The 13,801-nt window shown below is 38.7% G+C and overlaps 1 protein-coding gene across 3 annotated transcripts in view; it reads right to left on the reverse strand.

Moving 5' to 3' along the window:
- MAPK14 (mitogen-activated protein kinase 14) overlaps positions 1 to 13,801 on the reverse strand; it is a 72,445-nt gene that overhangs the window by 56,284 nt on the left and 2,360 nt on the right. The window lies entirely within an intron of this gene.

Here is a 13,801-nt window from a genome sequence, read left to right on the forward strand (position 1 = left end):
TGTATGGGTGAGGTTAGTGCAAATGTTTATTGTGAGGTCCTTTCTAAATACCTGTTAGAGGTGGGCCCCAAATTTGGCTCTGAGCCCACTAAAGCCATCACAAAGAGAATACCACCAGTTAAGACATGAATCATAGGAACCATATAATAAAAACAAACCAGGTACTCAGAGAACTGAAGAGAGGCATAATTATTCTTGTAATAACACCTGAGAAGAGTTCCTCCTGTGTATGTTTATGAAGGAGACACTGTATAATGTGGTAAAAATGTCCTAAGCAACATCCTTACACAATTATAATAGTGGGTTTCAGATGGTTCTTTACTTAGAGCATCCATCAGTGGAGACTGTTTCATAAGGCCAAAATACAGTTCATTAGCAAAGGCAGGGAGGAGAGGACAAAACAGCACAGCACACTGCTCTCTGACAGACTTACTTAATCCAAGAGGAAATCTTAAGTGTTTCTAGAAAAATAGATAATAAGATCCATATTCCTCAGACAATCCTCCAAAGATGATTTCCATCAACTGAGCTTTTGATAGATATAGAGACACAGGGACTTTGTACTTATGCTCCATGCCTGGAACCTGGCTTGGAGAGTGTCTGTGTTGCAAGGCAAAGGCAGGTCAACATGCTGAGTGAGCAAAGGAAGAGAGACAACGTCTTAAGAAAAGTGACATGCTGCCTAACCAGGACAACTGCCCATGTCCACAGAGCATGAGAGTATAAATGTCTGCATCAGGATTTTCCTCAAAAAACAATTTGGGTTTTCCCCAACAAAATGAAGAATGAGCAATCACCTGGCAAGTATCTGAGTAATTTGTGGGAATCATAAACGATTTTATAATTTCTTTTAATGGTCACAGACAACTTCTCTAATCCTTGAATGATGTTAAGGAAAAATGAACGGTCAATAATGGTTAAGAAGACAACACAATTTTACGTATTTTTGGAAATTAATGGAAACATTTTTAAAAAAAACTTTATTTATTTATTTAAATTTTTGGCCGCCTTGGGTCTTTGCTGCTGCCTGTGGGTTTTCTCTAGATGCAGTGAGCGGGCTTCTCGTTGCAGTGGCTTCTCTTGTTGGAGAGCACAGGCTCTAGGCACGTGGGCTTCATTAGTTGTGGCACGCAGGCTCAGCAGTTGTGGTGCACAGGCTTAGTTCCTCCGTGGCATGTGGGAGCTTCCCAGAGTAGGGCTTGAACCCATGTCCCCTGCATTGGCAGGCGGATTCTTAACCACTGTGCCACCAGGGAAGTCCCAATGGAAATATTTAAATATATTAAAATCCGTAGTTACACTGAATTAACAAATTGTCATTAATACATTGAATTCATTAAAATATCTACATGGAGATAAATAATTTGCAAAGAGATGACATCTCTTCCCCATATAATTTGAGGCTTTTTTCCAATTGAATTCAGGTTAATTGATAACAGTTTTCAAGAGTTTCTAAATAACTAAGTAATTCACATGACTAACTTTGAACTTTCTCTTTACCTATAACAACTTGACAAAAATATTAGCAAATACCATATTGGAAATATTTTTCAGCACATCTCTCTCTACTACAGAAACCTACTTTTTCTTTCTTCTAAATTCAGACAAATGTGAAAGTGCCACCGTACTTTTGATGCTTATGCTCTGCCCCTCCATTTTGGAAACAATGTCATGAAAATAAAGGCAACTTTATGCAAAAACAATAACTCAAGTTTTAATTTGAGAACTTCAAAAATATTCTTTAGAGTAGCAAGGGACTTAAAGTTGACTTTAAAAACTCTTACCATTTGAAACATTGTTAGCTCTCTTTAAATACCTTTTACTAACTCTCAAATATCTTGTTTGAATGTCTACCTTACACTTTCATTTTTAAAATAAATCACAAAATGATCTACTTGCACTATATATAGTATTTAAAAATGGAATTCAGTTTCTTACAATAACACTTTCATATTGATAGGAAGAAAATCAGATGTTATTAATACAGTTGTTACAAGTACGTGCAATATGACCAATCCCCAGCTTTTCAGTTTCTAAAAATTCTTCTCAGAGGTTAAAAAAAACACAAATGACACATGAAAAACCTTACCAATAGAGAAGCAGCCTGGAATGGAAAAAAGAGTCATTTAATTGATCACTTACCTTGCCTTGCAGAAACTTACAGTTCAAGAACTTTTAGGCAAATTCAGTATTTTCATGAAAATCTCATTCAGATAGAAAAATGTATTTGTGATAGGATTTATTAGGGACATTAACCACGGGGCTGGCACTCAGGGAATGGCAACATATATGCTAATACTTGCCATTCCTAACTAATCTGATCCAATTCCTGCTGCAAAAGCTTCTAAACTACTGGAACAAAAATGTTTTTCACAAACTGCTTCCATTTTTACTAGGCTGATGGAAACTAACATTCAAACAATGTAGAAATTCACTTAGGCATACAATCTAAAAATCCCAAACCATTTGCGATTAAAATGCACTTAATATTCATTTGCTGAAAGCTCCGTCTGAAGAATAATTTTGTTAAGATTTGCAGAAATTTATAGAAATTTGTAGAAATTATTTTGTAATAATTTCTTCACTGAAGCTTTAAAAGCTGCAGTGGTGTCAGTTAACATATATCTTTGATTGCAAATGTGAAGTATGTATCTGCATCAAGAGCAACAGTTATCCCATATTGAATGCAAAAATATTACACATGGATTATTTCATTTCTTTTAAAGGGGATTACTTTCCAAAGCCTCATTAGAATGTTCCCACCATGGGTTTATATCTTCTCTACTTTTATGTGTTTGAAAATTTCAATAACAAATGTTTTGGAAGTTATCATTAAATAATTTTAACTCCTTTCAAGCAAATCTGAAATACTGAACAGACTAAACATATATATTACATTGTAACTATTTAGTATTACCATCAATCAACTTTGCCTTGCTGCTACAATTAAAAGTCTTGTACAGGGCTTCCCTGGTGGCACAGTGGTTGAGAGTCTGCCTGCCGATGCAGGGGACACGGGTTCGTGCCCCGGTCCGGGAGGATCCCACATGCTGTGGAGTGGATAGGCCCGTGAGCCATGGCCACTGAGCCTACGTGTCCGGAGCCTGTGCTCCGCAACAGGAGAGGCCACAACAGTGAGAGGCCTGCGTACCGCAAAAAAAAAAAAAAGTCTTGTACAGTAATAGTGTTCATAGCCTTCATATCCAGAAAAGCACCCTACAAATATATGCTATGATCATGACTAGAGATGTACATAACAGGCATTGACATGACTTCACAACTTTTGGGTTTTGCTATGTCTGTGACTCTCCATCTTATATGACATATCTATCTATATATCTATACACACACACATATATATATATACACAAACACACATATATATTTTTATAGTAACACTTAAGAGTATTAATTATCTATCACTAGATAATAAATTACCCTCAAATTTGGTGCCTTAAACAAGATTTAGTATCTCAGTTTCTCTGGGTCAGGAATTCAGGAGCAGCCTAGCTGGGTGGTTCTGGCTCATGGTTTTTCCTGAAGTTGCAGTCAAGATGTTGGTCAAGCTAGAGTCATCTGAAGGCTTGACTGAGGCTGCAGGATCCACTTCTAAGATGGTTCACTCACTCGGTGTTGGCAGGCCTCAGTTCTTTGAAATGTGTCCCTCTCCACAGGGCTGCTTCAGTGTCTTCTCAATGTAGCAGCCCTATGGTTCTCAACGCGGCAATTTTACTCCTCAGAGGACATCTGACAAGGTCTAAGACAACTGGGAGTGTGTGGTGGCGATGGAGGGAGTGTTGCTAGTGGAAATGGTGGGTAAAGGCCAAGGTTACTGCTAAATATCCTTCAAAACAAAGAATTCTCTGACCCCCAAATGCCAATAGTACCGAGGCTGAGAAACTGCCCTAGAGCAGATGATCTCAGACAAAGACCAAAGCAAAAGTCACAATGTCTTTTATGACCTACCCGCAGAAGTCACACTCCATCATTCCTGCCACAGTCTATACTTTAGAGAAGTGAGTTACTAAATACAGTCTTCACTCAAGGGGAGGAGAATTAAAGCACCACCTCTTTAAGGGAGGAGTATCAAATAATTTTCATATCATTATTTTTAGCAACTTGATTTTTAAAAATCAAAACACTGGAAAATATCTTGCTTACTTTTGGTAACACTAGAGAAGTACTTTTTTATTGCTCTAGAAAAAAAACCTCTGAAATTCCACTTAACAAAGCTACTTTTACATCCTAGTGAATGGTCTCTGTTTGCAGTATTTCGATGATCTGATCTCAAAAAATTCTGTTAAGCATAAACATAGGCAGTCTGACATAGAAAAAAGTAAACCAGTAGTCAAAAGATTTCAGTTCTAGCTTTGGTTCTGGAACTTCCTAGCAAGTGATCTTGGCCAAAGCTTCTACGAGCCTGTTTCCAGATCAATAAAATGGGGGTGTCACTAGCTCTGCTTATCTTACAATGCTGTTTTGAGGCTCACATAAGATAATTATGTATAAGTACTTTATGAACTATAAAAGACAAGTAGTAAATGTTCCAAGTGGAAATGAATGTGCTATTATATAATACTTTCATGATCAGCTTCCAGCATGGGGTTCATCACATAGTAAATTCTCAACATATATTTTTAGATCTCTTACTCTCAAATTTGAGGTTGAGTATATTTCTGAAATAACAGTAAGATAGGGCAGGTTATTAAAATATAACCAAGGACCCAAATCCTTGATCATTTGTTGTCATGTTACGGAAAACTAAAATATCGTTTCCTTTCAAGTTAAAATGCACATTTATTCAGCAGTTAATGGATAGGATCTAGGAACTACTACAATCAGAAACATAATGTAGCCAATTCTTTAGACACTAAACTGAAAAAAAAGGTATTCCTATATATATTTGTTTCCCAATTTAGACTTTGAAGGAGAGCAGAAGCTATAGTTTATTTATCTGTTTATCTTCAGGAACATAATGCAAGATCAGTAAATACATACCGAAGCAGATAGTTCCTGACCTCAAGGAATTGAGAAACCTAGCCGGGGAGTCAGATTAAAGAGATACGCACATAAATTACTAGAGACTTTTACAAACCAATATATTTGCTTCCTCCAATCCATTCTGTAACACTCCAATCAAACCAATTTTAAAATACTTTCCCTCCCTACTTTACAACTCAAGAAACTGTAACTAGCTCTCTATTGCCTAGAAAACTGCAGTTGCCTTAACCCTACTCCAGACCTTACTCTTAATTTCTGGGGGTAGGACCCAAGCATCTGTATGTTTAAAAGCTCCACAAGTGATTCTGAAACACAACCAGAATGAAAACCACAATTGGGTTCACCCTATCTGAGATACTACCCTTGTCAGGGCAGTCCATCTCATATCTAATTCTCTTAGTTATGTTTTCTCCTGTTACCTAAAAAGTTCCCTTTCTAGAAATGCTCCAAATACTACCCATCCTTCAAAACAACCTTCAGGGCTTCCCTGGTGGCACAGTGGTTAAGAATCCGCCTGCCAATGCAGGGGACACAGGTTCGAGCCCTGGTCTGGGAAGATCCCACATGCCGCGGAGAAACTAAGCCCGTGTGCCACAACTACTGAGCCTGCGCTCTAGAGCCTGTGAGCCACAACTACTGAAGCCTGCGCGCCTAGAGCCCGTGCTCTGCAACAAGAGAAGCCAGTGCAATGAGAAGCCCACGCACCACAACGAAGAGTAGCCCCCGCTCGCCACAACTAGAGAAAGCTTGAGTGCAGCAAAGAAGACTCAACACAGCCAATAAATAAATAAATAAATTTATTTTAAAAAAACCCAAACAATCTTCAAATCCTTCCTTCATGAAACATGCCAACTACTATAGCCCACAGGGCCCTCACATCTCTGTATACATCAATACCTTTATATATATATACATAGTTCACTAATATTTTATGTCTGTTTTTTTTAGACACTGGTGGGCATTTAACACTATCAGATGGATGACCAACAGATTTCTTTCACTACAGCAAATCTAAAACATAAATATAAAAATACATACATTTCAAACTTTCAAAATTATGTTGCTTTAATACCTAGTTATAGAAATCTTCAGGCAATTGGCTTATTCCCTGATTGTAATTTTCATGACCACTGTCATTCATTAGTGCTAGTGATAAGCTTCCTTCAAATATCAGTTCCACACATCTAAGGCTGAACCATACAAGTTTATAACATGAATCTTATCCTAGGGTAGTTAGTGCTACATCTCTGAGATTGTCCTCAAGAAGTATGTAGAAAAATAATCAAGGGAAAGCATGAAACATTACCTTTCAATAGACTTGAAATCCAGAGTTAGACATTCTTGATATTGGGTTTGGAAGTATAAATTTGAATGTACAGTATATGAACAAGACACTGTTGAGACTGTATCAGACAATGAATTCAAAGGGAATATGCACAGAAAGTATAGTGTTTCTTTTTGCAGGTGGAAGGTTCAAGTTATCCTATCTAGTTTTTACTCAGGGCCAATCAATCCAAATATATAGGGTTATATAAGCAGTTCTCAACCAAAGGTGATTTTGCCCCCAGAGGACATGTGGCAACGTCTAGAGACATTTTTGGTTGTCACAACTGGAGGCTGCAACTGGCATCTAGTGGGTAGGGTACGGGGTTGCTGCTAAATATCCTACAATGCACAAGATAGTCCTCACAACAAAAAAAATTATCAACCCAGGATGTCAACAGGAGGAGTAACCCTAGTGTTATACTATATTTGGGAATGTAAGCACGGCTTGATAGATGCTTATAATACTTACTGCATGTTCTCTTAATTTGCTAGTTTTTCCCTTTTGCTCCCTTTAGCATCAATATGATTGAGACTGCTAATTTCAAAGCAGATCATTCAAAGCATAAGGCATTTAGGCCACTAACCTAGGTATCAGAAAATGAACCAAGCCAAACTTATAATGTCAGATGAGGAAATTATTAAAAGCATATCAGTGTAAGATACCAACATCAAAATTTCACTTCAATTTAATACTAAAATCATGAAGGAGTCATGTTTTATTATACCAAGTGAGAAAGATAACTAAGATTTTTACAAGTATTTGGTAGCCTGGAGAAGAAAACATAAATAGAAACTAGTATTCAATAGTCTAAGTTCAAGAAGGTTCAAGCTACCTAAAGCCCTAGATGCAGGATTTGATGAAGGGGGAAAAAAGAAATAGCTACTGGGGATTAAGAATAAAGCATTTAGGGATTCCCTGGTGGCGCAGTGGTTGAGAGTCCCCCTGCCGATGCAGGGGACACGGGTTCGTGCCCCGGTCCAGGAGGATCCCACATGCCGCGGAGCGGCTGGGCCCGTGAGCCATGGCCGCTGAGCCTGCATGTCCAGAGCCTGTGCTCTGCAACGGGAGAGGCCACAACAGTGAGAGGCCCGCATACCGCTAAAAAAAAAAAAAAAAAAAAAAAAAAAAGAATAAAGCATTTATTTCTGGGAATAAAGTTATATCTACTACAGGGATAAGGAAATACAAGAATGAAGAGTTCAGAAAATACTTGGGTAAACCAGATACCTCAAGTTCAGTGTCACAGGACGGACTAAAGGCATGATTGTTAGGGGCACATAATTTGCAGGTGAGAAGACGGTCACAGCAGAGACACTACCCCATGTGGAATTATAGGGCTGCGTTAACAATCTACAGGACACTTACTCTCATTGTCCCTTTCCTCCCCTAAACCACAGCCTCCCTGAGCCCTTGGCAGATCAAAAGAAGTTCTGACCTCTTGCGGGCACATGCTGATGTCATCGCTTTCTAGTTCTGAATCAGATGGAAAGGTCTCTCTGACACAAATTTCAAACACATATCCTTGCAAAAAGTTGCCCTAGATGTAAAAAGTGACCAGTATGTCACTAGATTCAAGAGAGACACAGAAAAACCTAAAAGATTTCAAGGGACGCATTAGAAATATAAAGGTAGATTTGAGATGGCAACTTAAGCTGAAAGAATGCAGAAAAGAAAAGCTACTGAGGACTTCCAAAGCAATCTCTGAGAAAGCAACATAAATGTGTCCCTTCCAGACTGATATTTTCAAAAGCAGGAACCCTTTCTGCTTTTTTGTTTTTTCAGTCTTTATAAACAGAACACCTACTACAGTGCCTAGCACTGGCCATGCTGAATTAATGAATTTAAGAAAACAAAGAAGAAATTGGTTTAGATTTTTTTTTTTTTGCATAATGATGTGTGATGCCTACACTCTGGACCGTAAGCTTGGTAAAGCAACCAATGCATACTTGCAGGTAGACTGACAGTAAGACACACACACTCACATACCTTCCGTCGTGTCACAGGCGTAGTGACAATGCCACCAAGGCCTAAGAGGAGAAGGTTTTGAGGAAAACAAGGAAATCTGTAATATCATTCAAAGTAACAGAAGTCAAAATGTTCAGGGTATAAAGTTACTCAGACAGCAGGCCTACACAAAATAAACACTTGTTCTATTACCTTTTTGTTTTGTTGTCATGGGAATCTGTGTTTAGGAACACTTATTTTCTGCAACTAGATGATAGAGCAGTAAAAGGGGGATGGCTTTCATAAAAGAGAGAAACCTGTATCTATAAAGGCAGAAAAGTAAATAAATCCTATGGGTTTTTATACGGTGACATGTGTGGAATCTGTCAATCTATAAGATTTATTCAAGTTAACAGAGAAGTCATTGGGGGCTCCTAGCCAAAACATTATTAACAGGTAACGATAATCCAACCTCTACTAAAATTATTGTGATGGGGGCAAGGCAGAGGAATGTAAAGCAGATACAGGGCCAAATAAAACAGAAAATAAATGAGACCTTAAAAGTTGAAAGAAGGTAAAAATGACTTTTTAAAAATAACCCAATAGTAAGAAAAAACCTAGAAGCCCAAAGATGTTAGAAAACATTCAACCTGCCAGCAGGCTAATCTTCTTTTGTCAGAAGTCTAGAGCTAATCTCTTTGCTCCCTTCCTTTTGGCAACAGAAACCTGAAAAGTGAAGTTAAGCTCCACATGTTATTTAAAGAGCTGGACTGGAATACCCTGCATTTCTAGGGCCCACCAAAAGTACTGGCTCTGGTACACTGAGCCTGCTGGAATGAGAGTTGTTGAATATGGATCAGGGCTGTACACCAATTCATCTGACTCCCCCACTCTACCCTAAACTACAGTTAGCACCTCTAAATGGGTGAGGAACAGAAATGAAAAAACAGGGACCCCAGAGCAGAGAGATCTGTTAAAACACACGTTAGATCATGTCTCCCCTCTGGTTATAACCCTCCATGGTCTCCCGTCTCAGAGTAAAAGGCACAATTCTTACAAAGGCAAATAAGACCCTTTATGATCCCAGCACCTCTGTAGCCCCTCCACTCGCTTCCCCTACTACTATTTGGCCCCTGGTTCATTCAGTTCGAGCCATACTGGTCTTCCAGCTATGCTAGAGAATGAGGCCTTTGCCTCAGGGCATGTGCTGATCCCTCAACACGGAATTGTTCTTCCCTCCCCATTCAGGCCCAACCAGTGTTCTACATCACTGCCTTCAGGTCGTTGCTCAATTGTCACTTTATCACTGAGGTCTACCCTGCTTAAAAGTGCAACACAGCCATCCCAGTATTCCCTCTCTTTTCCTTACTTTATTCCCCCATAGTATTTATCACCTGACATGTTATAAATTTTAATTTTTTGTTTATTGTCTACTTTTATTCCCCTGCCCTTAGAATATAGTTTTTTCTTTTGTTTTTTTTTGCGGTACGCAGGCCTCTCACTGTTGTGGCCTCTCCCGTTGCGGAGCACAGGCTCCGGACGTGCAGGCTCAGTGGCCATGGCTCACGGGCCTAGCCGCTCCACGGCATGTGGGATCCTCCAGGACCGGGGCACGAACCCGTGTCCCCTGCATCGGCAAGCGGACTCTCAACCACTGCACCACCAGGGAAGCCCAGAATATAGTTTCTTATGGGCAGAAATTTTTGTCTGTTTTGCTCATACTCTAGCACCTAAAGAGTGACCCACGCATAACAGGCGCTCAAAGTATCGGTATAACACAAAGTCCTGGCCTCAAGGAGATTAGCATGAACCCATCCTCTTCTCCCTATAAGACTCCAAAGTTAGATCCTGTGCCCTGTAAGACTCCAAAGTTAGATATATCCATTTGTCCAAGGCCAAAACTTAGGGATCATTCTACACCCCTCTCTCTTCTGTACTTTCTCCCCAACATTCAGCCTAGGAGCCAAGCCCAGGATCCATTTGTCAAAAGTGCAGAATTTACAGGCCACCATCTACTTCCTCCCTAGAATAAATTATTAAAAGGCTAAAATGCTGGGAAACTGGTTAATTTTATAAATCCTTAACAGACATGTACTTAACTTACAGAAGGACTATGCAAAGACAACTACTTCTAATACTAAAAGCTTCATTTATTTAAAAAAATTTTTTTTCAAGTTTAAAGAGGTTTTATTTGTCCTGAAGAAACCCATGCATCACTTCCAAGCACATGGCAACCATGAAATGATATTCCTAGGTTCCAGAGTCAGGGGAAGCCACTTTATAATGAGGTTTTTTTGAGCTCTATAGTAATTATATCTCTTGGATAGAAACAAATCAATACCAAATTTCACAGTAAAGAGCAAAAGTCCAGTGTATTTTCAAAGGCCTAAAGAGGCAGTTACTTGTATTTATATCCTATACTATACTTACATAACAGAAGCACATACAGAGAATCTCAACTTTGCAAAATGTGCACAGAAGATTTTCAAGCCAAGGGGATTCATAAATTCAGGAATTAACTAGTTGCACTGATGATCCTTTGGGAAAAAATGTAATCTGGGCAATGAGTCCATTTTTGGTCTATCAATTCTGAGGAAGAGATATGACTTTAATAAGTCATTACCTCAGATTAGCTAGGCTGACATTGGTGGGGTTGGTTAGTCATAGTTCTACTATTTCAAGTGACCCAGCAACCCCTTTCTTCACAAAAGGAGGGAGGGGAGAGGCAAACAGCACAAGAGAAGGTGCCACCACACAATCTTAGCAGTCTACAAGTACAGGAAAGAATTCTAAAGTGTTGAAACCCCAGAACCAAATCCAAAGTAGCACTGACAAGTATGCCATTCCTTTAAGGAGTCCAGCTCCTCATCTATACAACTGGGTTAATAATACCAGCCTTCACAGAGCCAGTGAAAACTGAATAATAATGCTTTGAAATGCAAATACATTATGAAGTGTAAAATCCCATAAAAATGTCAGTTAATACTAAAGTGAGAGGGATCTAGCACAGTGACTTCTTCCACCTTTGAATCCTAAGCCCCAGGGTCTCAGCACCATCTGCACTATTGCCCATGAAAGGCAAAGTCAATGCAGATCATCTCTGAGGCTGATTTAGAGGGAAATCAAAAGCATAGTCCTCAGTATCAAGAAATTAAACTGGCAGAACTGAAAAGCCAGGTTCAGGATATCCGTATTTTAAAATGGGAGCCAGTGGAAAGGTTTCAGTGGAAAATGGAATCCGATAAATAAAGGATGACTTTATAGCCAACCTGACTGAACTCTTTCTTAAAAGTCTGTATCAATAATACAAATATTTGCCATTGTGTTTAACTATTTATTGGGTGGCACTGGTAACATGCAGACAATCACCTTGCTTTTGGTTACAAAGGAAAGCAAATGGGAAGCAAGATCAGCATGGGCCTATTATCACCACTAGGAAAATAAACGGCACACCCCTCTCACTCATTAGGAGTCAAGAAAGTCACCTTTGCATACTCAATAATGACGTGCTTTTATTTATTCGTGCCCTGGCTCATGCTAAAAAAAGGAAAAGATTTAAAATGGTGAAGGGCCATTAATACTAAAAAAATTTAGCTTCACTTTTTTTTCTAATAAATTTTTTTTTTACTATTTATTTTTGGCTGCGTTGGGTCTTCATTGCTGCGCACAGGCTTTCTCTAGTTGCAGTGAGTGGAGGCTACTCTTTGTTGCAGTGCGCGGGCTTCTCATTGTGGTGGCTTCTCTTGTTGTGGAACATGGGCTCTAGGTGCACGGGCTTCAGTAGTTGTAGCACGCGGGCTCCGTAGTTGTGGCTCGCGGGCTCTAGAGCGCAGACTCAGTAGTTGTGGTGCAAGGGCTTAGTTGCTCCGTGGCATGTGGGATCTTCCTGGACCAGGGCTTGAACCTATGTCTCCTGCATTGGCAGGCGGATTCTTAACCACTGCGCCACCAGGGAAGTCCTTCACTCATTTTTATTAGTTATTTACACACAATCTTGTTCCACAAAGCATTTAGGAAGTTGGATTTGATTTCTTAGTAAATTTTGCCATCCTTTTACCAAAAGTTTTGTTATACACTTTATATACTGATGATAAACATAAAATGCACAGCACAATGCCTGGAACATAGAACACAATCCATAAATGTAGTTATTATTTGCATCAGGCTATAAACCCTATCAGGGAATGGACTGTCTTATTCTGTCTTGCTTAACACTCTAGCTCAAGAAACCTAGCCTGCTATCTGGTCCATAGTTGGTACTCAATAAATATTGTTTAATAAATGATTGAATATGATTTAAGAATAATTCTCAACACTCACCTATTTTAAGGTACCAGTGCCCCACCTCCTGTAATCAGAGGCAAGTGTCCGGAAAACCCATACACCAGAGGAAAGGCATTTAAGTTCCTGTTTATATTTCCTTAAACTCACCACAAAGCTCCTCCCCCTCCTTCTGTCCCCAAACCACAAAATCAATGCTGTGCAACAATGTATTCTTCAAAAATCTTGCTTCATTTCCCCTCACAGACAACAAAGTTCCTTAAAATTGCAAGACTTAGTTTAGTTCCTTTTACCCCTTAAAAAGGAAAGGCATATTTGTAAAACCCTATCAATTCCCAAATTTCTAGTCTGATTCCTTGATCTTTAATTCACGGTTGGTTATCACTCAGGTTGCTACATACTTGCTTTACTATATATACTTAGTACAAATTAAAATACTGAAAATTGGCTTAATATTTAAAAAAAATTTTTTTAAGTTCCACATCAAAGTGTATCACACTTCAGAGCAATCAAATTAGGAAACTGACACAGATTATTTCAGTGACATTGCATTCCTTGAAATACTTTCAGAGATTCTTTTTTGGAACAGACTTCAGATCTAGTTCTACAAGTCACACAGGAAATTCTGTGTCATTACTTTATGGTTACAACTTCTATCTGACCTAAAACAGTATCATCAACCTGGCTACCTAATCTTTTTCACCAGACTTCAGTCCCATTTTCTAAATTATTTCAGATTCAATTTGATTTTGTTATTTCCTAAAATTAAATCTGCTCTCAAGAAAATGAAGGTAGTGAAAAATAACACAGGCTCCAAAGTGGATTCTAAGAGAAGTTAAAAAAAAGTTTTCTGCCACACCTGAAAGTTGCTAATTGAAAGAACAACTTCAAATAACTACTCTAAATGAGATAACACTTGTACATCTAAATTCTGATACTTTTAATCCAAAATCAGTTACATTTGTTTATGGCCAACTGTCACATAATATCAGTTATTTTTCTCCACCAATATGTTATAGGTTACATCTTAAATACCCTTAGCAGAACTGCCTCCATGGAAAGACACACAAGAAACTTAACAGTGGTTGTCTCTGAGGAAGGGAATAGCACAATTGGAGAACAAGAAAGGAAAGGCAACTTTTCGCTATCTTTTTATACCTTCTGAATTTTATACAATGTGAATGTATCACCTACTTTTAAAAACCTGTTTAACAAAATTACTTCCAAGTGTCAGATACTGATGGTTTC

Source organism: Delphinapterus leucas, chromosome 10 (genome assembly GCF_059928025.1).
Source record: "Delphinapterus leucas isolate spDelLeu-1000000601 "Yukka" chromosome 10, BTC_Dleu_Yukka2, whole genome shotgun sequence".
Taxonomy (NCBI): domain Eukaryota; kingdom Metazoa; phylum Chordata; class Mammalia; order Artiodactyla; family Monodontidae; genus Delphinapterus; species Delphinapterus leucas.